The sequence below is a fragment of the Arvicanthis niloticus genome, chromosome 2, assembly GCF_011762505.2.
Source record: "Arvicanthis niloticus isolate mArvNil1 chromosome 2, mArvNil1.pat.X, whole genome shotgun sequence".
Taxonomy (NCBI): Eukaryota; Metazoa; Chordata; class Mammalia; order Rodentia; family Muridae; genus Arvicanthis; species Arvicanthis niloticus.
In genome coordinates this window covers 136,640,344-136,647,049 of record NC_047659.1, presented here as the reverse complement: position 1 = coordinate 136,647,049, position 6,706 = coordinate 136,640,344, and the positions used below count along the sequence as shown (strand labels likewise).

At 53.3% G+C, this 6,706-nt stretch overlaps 1 pseudogene; it reads right to left on the bottom strand.

Moving 5' to 3' along the window:
• Nucleotides 1-5,649: 5,649 nt before the first annotated feature.
• LOC117704468 (large ribosomal subunit protein eL18 pseudogene) lies at nucleotides 5,650-6,200 on the bottom strand (annotated as a pseudogene).
• Between the last annotated feature and the right edge of the window lie 506 nt (nucleotides 6,201-6,706).

The following is a 6,706-nucleotide window of genomic DNA, read 5'->3' as shown; positions in this document are numbered from 1 at the left end:
GACTAGCTGTGGAAAGTGGCTCAGGGCAGCGGGGCTGAGGCGGCAGCAGGCGGGAGTCCTGGTCTCTATTTATTTACTTTTTGGCTATAAGTTATTATTATTACCAAGAAACCATAAAGAAGAGCGCCCTCGCCAGCCAGCCCCCTCCAACCCGAGAATGGAGGGGACCTCCTGCCCCAGAAGCCCGACCTAGCGAGCTCTGCATCGATCGGCCTCTGCCCACCCCACAGCCCTGAACCCCGTTTTTCCCGTCCCCCGTGGGTCCCTCTGTCATCGTAATCCCCCGCACTCCACTCCCAGGCAGGCGGGATCGCGGTCCGTGCAGAGGGGAGCTGCTGCTTTGGGCTCTCCCTGGCTGCTGCAGGCCGGGTGGGGCGCAGAGCCAGCAGGCTGGAGCCAGGCAGCCTCCCGGGCCTCCTCACAGCCGCTTTTGATAAAGCCCCTCTGTGCGTGGGGTGGGGGCCCGGCCGGCTGGAGCCAGCGCACATCTGGAGGCCAGCAGAGGCCCAGGCCGCCGGCGGCTGACAGCGGCGCCATCCCGAGCCACACGCCCGGCCCTGGGTAAACACGCCCGCGCCCACCCAGCGGCTCACCTTTCGCCCACAAGGCTGCCTTTCTTCTCGGACCCGGGCCCATGCCACCGCGAACATTCCTCCCGGGCACAGGGCAGAACAGGCTGCTCACCCCAAGGCTGGCTGAAATCCGAAGCCCGGGAGGGCGCAGGTTGCGGTGGAGGGGGGACTCCGGGAAGTGTTCCCCCCCACCCCCCAGCCAGGCCCTGACTGTGGCTTGGACCCCCCTGGAATGGGGGGACGGACTCAAGGTGTCTCTGAGTTCCAACAGGGATGAGATCCGGGCTCCAGCTGCGTGCACTTCAGAAAGTCACTGCCTCTCTGGGCCTCAGACTGGGCAGCCAGCTGTCCTACACTCAGAGCTTCTAGAAGTTACCATGAGTGAAGAGAAGGGAGCTCGCACAGCCTAGAGCTCCCCAGGTGGCTAGTCCCATCGGGCTCTCCCAAGGCCACCACTCTGTGCCAAACACTAGGCTGAGGTGGTGGAAACCGGCTCAGGCCCTCAGGAGCTGTGTCGTTTCTCAGAGCAGACCCCATCATGTCTGCCAGGGGCTACCCCGGGACTAGACTACTCCTGCCCATTTGGGAAACTGGCTGGCTTCTCTGTCCTTTTCTCTGGTGGATCGTTACACAGTTCCAGTCTGGGGACAGCAGTCTGGGACCTCACCATCTGCTCTAAGAGGAAACAGAGGGTCTCCTGGCTTCTGCACTGCACCGTCAGTACATTCTGCTGTCTCACAAACTTATTCCTCTTCTTCCTCCTCTTCCTCCTCCTCCTCCTCCTCCTCTTCCTCCTCCTTTTCCTCCTCCTCTTCTTCTTCCTTCTCCTTCTCCTCCTCACTGTCTGGATGGTGGCTGGCACAAAGGGAGAGGTGTGGGAAGAGTCAGGGCACTTCCTGGAAGAGGGGGCCTCGTGGCTTTCGGGCTGGAGGACGAAGAGAGGCATGATTGGCAGATGTACCCAGCATAGCTTGAATGCTTTGTGGAATTTCAGTCTTCCCGGCTGACCTAAGAGGAAATCGAGGCCAGGAGGGGAACCCTTTACTTTACTGGGAAGGAGGATGGGCCTGGATGGCTCTCCTCTCTGTTCCTGTCAGTGTGCAGGTCTACTGTGTGTTGGGTCCCCAATACTGATGCATGCTTGACTCTCTGTCCCCTCCTCTGCTTCTTCTGGCCTCAGTTTCCCTCCTTACACCAATAGCTTTACTCTCCAAGGTGCCTTTCTGACCCAGGGTCCCTAACTAGCTGGGGCTCTAAATCTGGCTGGTGGGGAGGGTCCTCCACCTGCTACCCACCCCCTAACCCCTCACCCCCATCCCGTGAACCTGCTCGCCAGGCTGGAGCCAGGCGCCATCTGGAATGCCGGGCTGTTTATGGAGCCGGGCGGCTGCAGCCCTGGCCCTGACCCGACCAATCTGGAAGTGATTAGCAGCTAGGCCAAGGGGTATTAGGAGTTCTCATCAGTGATGGGACCCACCGCCCGCCCCTGCACCACTGGATCCCAGGCTGTGCTGGGGGGTCTCTGAGAAGTCCCCTCTCTCCCCCAGCTCCTGCTCTTAGGCCAGTAGCTCAGAATCCCACGACCCACAGAGGCAGGAACTTGGCCACATGCAGGCCAGGGATCTGGGTGGAGCTGCAGGCCAGGATCTGGGGCTTTCCCGAGGGAAGAATGCCTTTTCGGAATATAAAAGTAGACAGAAAGAAATACTGACTCCATCAGCGAAGCACAGAGGTAGACAGAGGAAACCCCTGTCACCAGGGTCTGGGGGCTCCTGCTGGGGTGGGAACACCCACCCACGGAAACCTTCCCCCTTTTGTGTGTGTGGCAGGATGCGGGGGTGTGTGGCAGGATTGAGCTCCTTGTATCCTAGGCTGGGTTCAAGCTCTTTGTGGAGCTGGGGATGACTTTGAACATCTGATCCTCCTACCTCTTGCATGCTGGGATTACAAACTTGAGGCACCATGACAGGTTTATGCTGTGAGGGAAGGAATCCAGGGTTTATCTATGCAGGGCAAGAGATCTACCACTGAGCTGCACCAGTTCTGTTTGTTTGTTTGTTTGTTGTTTTCTTTCAGTCCAGGGAATGGGACCCAGGGACTTTCCCATGCTGGACAAGCTTTCTCCTTGTGAGGCACACCTGTTGGTCCTTAGACTATTGCCAATAGCTGAAGCTAGCCCAGAACTGTCTTCCTCTTCTCCTGAGTGCTGGGATTCTAGGCTGTGTCACCACATCTGGCTTCTCCCTCTTTTTACACAGAAACAACCCTCTGTCCTGCCTCTCCCTTGAGTGCCAAGAATGAATCCTGCAGCTCATGAGAATGAAGCTCGAGGTTGCGGCATGGGGTGGGTGGAGTGTCCTGCTGTGCACTCCATATGTCTGACTGTTTCCCATGCACTGATCACATGGGTGACAGATTCCATCTGGAAGCCGGCCTCGTCATCTCTGTCCCCGTTAGAGGAGACGTAAGTGCACAGGTGAAGTACCTGCCTGATATCCTACAAGTTGACAGGCAGAGCTGAGACTGAACTCCAGCTCTGAGGGCTGAGTTCCAAACACCCTCACCATGTTGACTCTCCCTGGGCTGCAGAGTGCTCTGGAGAGATCTGGTATCTTGACAGGCCTCCAGTGGTGCACAGCTGGCTTACTTCCACTGTGGGCTGGCCAGATGACATCTGTGGCAGTGGTAGGGCTGTGGGGGTGTTTCCATTCCCAGAAGGGGCTGTTTGTCACCATGGTGACCATTTCCTGGGATGAAGGCCATCCGCCCAGTGTCCTCCATGGGGAGGTGCTATTGATACTGACCTGGACCCCTGCCCTCAATCCCATGTCCTAGGCTTGCTTCCAGGGACCTCAGGGCATGCAGCCATGAATCCTTCCGTCCTCACCAAGCCTCCTCACTTCATGACTCCTCCAGCTTCCTCTGTGCAGCCTTCCCCCAGCCCAGGCCCCCACTCCAGCCAGAGAGAAGACAGCAAAGCAGTAGGAGAGGCTGGAGAGCTGGCTCTGAACTGAGAACACCGGCTGCTCTTTCAGAGGACCCAGGTTCAATTCCCAGCAGCCGTGCCCCGTGGCTCACAGCCACCAGTGACTCCCACTCCAGGACATCTGATGCCGCCACCTCTGATACCATGGGTACCCACACTTATGTGCACATACCCACGTACTCACACACACTCACACACACACACACACACACACATACACACACACACACACACACACACACACACACACACACACACACACACACACACACTCGTCTCCTGTCTGATTCTCAGTTGAAATCCAGTTCCCCCTCTGGCCAGTACCACTTAGAGAACAGGTAAACCTGACCAGTACATCCTTGGTGACGCTGGCTTTTCAAGGACTCTTCCCTGCTCCTTGTTCATGTGTCCTAAGGCCTACAGCAGAGTCTGGTATGTTCTCTAACAGTACCTAGTGATGCAGTCTGCCATGCAGTCTGCCACTCAAGATGCTGAGACAGGAGGATGGCAGCAAGGCCTGCCTGGGCTACAAAGTGAGGTTAGACCAGCCTAGGCAACTGAATAAAAGCTTGTGTCAAAATGAAAACTCAGCACAGGGCTGGGCTGAGTAGTGTAATTTTTTTATCTCAGTGATCAGCTGGTGGGGGTGTCTCTCTGTGAGTTCGAGGCCAGCCTGATCTGCATATGGAGTTCCAGGCCAGACAGGGCTACATGGTGAGATCCTGTCTCAAAATAAGAAAAGAGACAGAGAGTTGGGGATGAGGGGATGCAGTTGACAGTAGAAGGCTTGTTTAGCATGCCCTGGCTTCCATCCCAGAGATACAAAGAAAAAGTGAGTGAAGGGATTGGTGTGTGGACCCAACCTGACCTGGAACATTCGGAGAAAGAAGAGGGGGTAGGAAGGAGCAGATGACACAAAGAATTTATAAAGTGCCCACTGTACCCAGCAGTCATCCCTCCCTTCCCACAGCCTGCCTGGCCTGTCCCCCAGGCCACAGTCCCCATCTATTCTACAGATCCACCCTTCCAGATGCCAGATACCAGTGGCAGAGGACTAGCAGATTCTTCGGGTCTGGTTTGCAGGGCGAACCCTGCAGATGGCAAAACCAGAATGGACCATAACCATCATCAGCTCAGCTCCACCTAACTGGAGACAGGAGGATTATGAATTTGAGGGCAGCTTGAACAATATGGTGAAGTCCTGTCTCAAAAAATAAAAAGGGGCTGGAGAGAGACGTTCAGTGATTAAGAACACTGGCTGATCTTCCAGAAGACTGGGTTCAGGTCCCAGCACCCACGTGGTAGCTCAAAGCCATCTGAGACTACAGGGGCTCCAACATCCTTGCTGGTCTCTGAGAGCACTGGTCACACACACAGTGCACACACATGCATGCACACAAAATACAGGCATAAGATAAAACAAATAAACCTAAAAAAAAGAAAGAAAGAAAGAAAGAAAGAAAGAAAGAAAGAAAGAACAAGAAAGAAAGAAGGAAGAAACCCTGTACTTTGTTGGATAGCCTGGCTCAAGAATGTAATCCCAGAATGAAGGAGTCTCTCTGTAGGAGGGCTGGCTGTCAAAGATTCCACGCCAGCCTGAGCTACAGATATTGTATTTGTTTCTCCTCTCTTTCTCTCTCTCTTTTCTGTTTTTTTTTTTTTTTTTTTTTTTTTTTTTTTTTTTTTTTTTTTTTTTCGAGACAGGGTCTCTCTTTGTAGCCCTGACTGTCCTGAAACTCACTCTAGACCACACTGACCTCACAGACACCAGCCTGCCTCTGCCTACCCAGTGCTGGGATTAAAGGCGTGCACCACTACTGCCACCTTCTTTTCATTATATTTAAAACAGGATGAATATACATTTATTAAGAAAAAAAAGAGGGCTGAAGAGATGGCTCAGCAGTTAAGAACTCTGATTGTTCTTCCAGAGGTCCTGAGTTCAATTCCCAGCAACCACATGGTGGCTCACAACCATCTGTAATGGGGTCTGATGCCCTCTTATGGCATGTCTGAAAACACAACAGTGTTTCAGCATCCAAAGGTTGTTTTTTTGTTTTTGTTTGTTTGTTTGTTTTGTTTTTTGATTCAGGATTAGTTTGTGTAGCCTGAGCTAGCCCTTGGGCCTCTAAGAGGCTCTAACTTCCAGCCCTTGGAACAGACATAGGGTTTGGTGTGGCTGTGTGTGGTTCCTGGGACCTTGCCAAAATATTGGTATACCTCTAGGTCCTTCCGAGGACCAGACAGGAGCACAGTGCCTCAGCCCTTGAATGACTCCAGGGCCAGCTGGTTAAAGGTGAGGATCTTACCCCCCAGTCTTAAGGATGCGACTTCGGCCTGCTGCTCACCCGCAGTGCACACACCTTCAGCTTGGGCACTTCCAGAATCCACGCAACATCTGTGACGGTCCCCACAATCACAATGGCCAGGAAGCTTCATCTTTCGGATCATCTTTCAGGACAGGGGTGGAGGTAGCCGGTTAGTGAAGCTCATAAATAACCTTCAGCACAACCTGACTGACGGCGGAGTTGATCTGTCTGGACAGAACCTGTATGGCTTGACCAGCTGGCACAGGTAGATGTCCTGGCTCTTGGGCTCCTTGCGCCAAAATTTTGGTCCTTGTTGTGGTGAATGTCAACATCCATGATGGCACCTCCTGCTCGACCAGGTCCAAATAAATCTTTAAAAAGAGAAAAAAGAAAAAAAGAGAATAAGGCCAGCAGTGGTAACCCAGCTCTCAGGAAGCAGAGGCAGGTGGATTTCTTGAGTCTACAGAGTGAATTCCAGGTCAACCAGGATAACACAGAGAAACCCAGTCTTGGAAGAAAGAAAGAGAGAGAGAGAGAGAGAGAGAGAGAGAGAGAGAGAGAGAGAGAGAGAGGAAGAAAGAAAGGAAGAAAGAAAGAAAGGAAGGAAGGAAGAAAGAAAGAAAGAAAGAAAGAAAGAAAGAGAGAATGGAGAGAGGAAAGAGGGCAAACTTGCCATCTCTGTCTGCCACTCATGGCCATCCCTGATGTTGGCCCTGTGTATGTGTACACCAGCTCACAAAAGCTAATTGAATTCCCAGCTCACTCCTCCAAAGTAAGGACTATTATCATCCCATTTTATAGATGGGGAAGCTGAGGCTTGAAATGGTACTACTGGTCCAGAA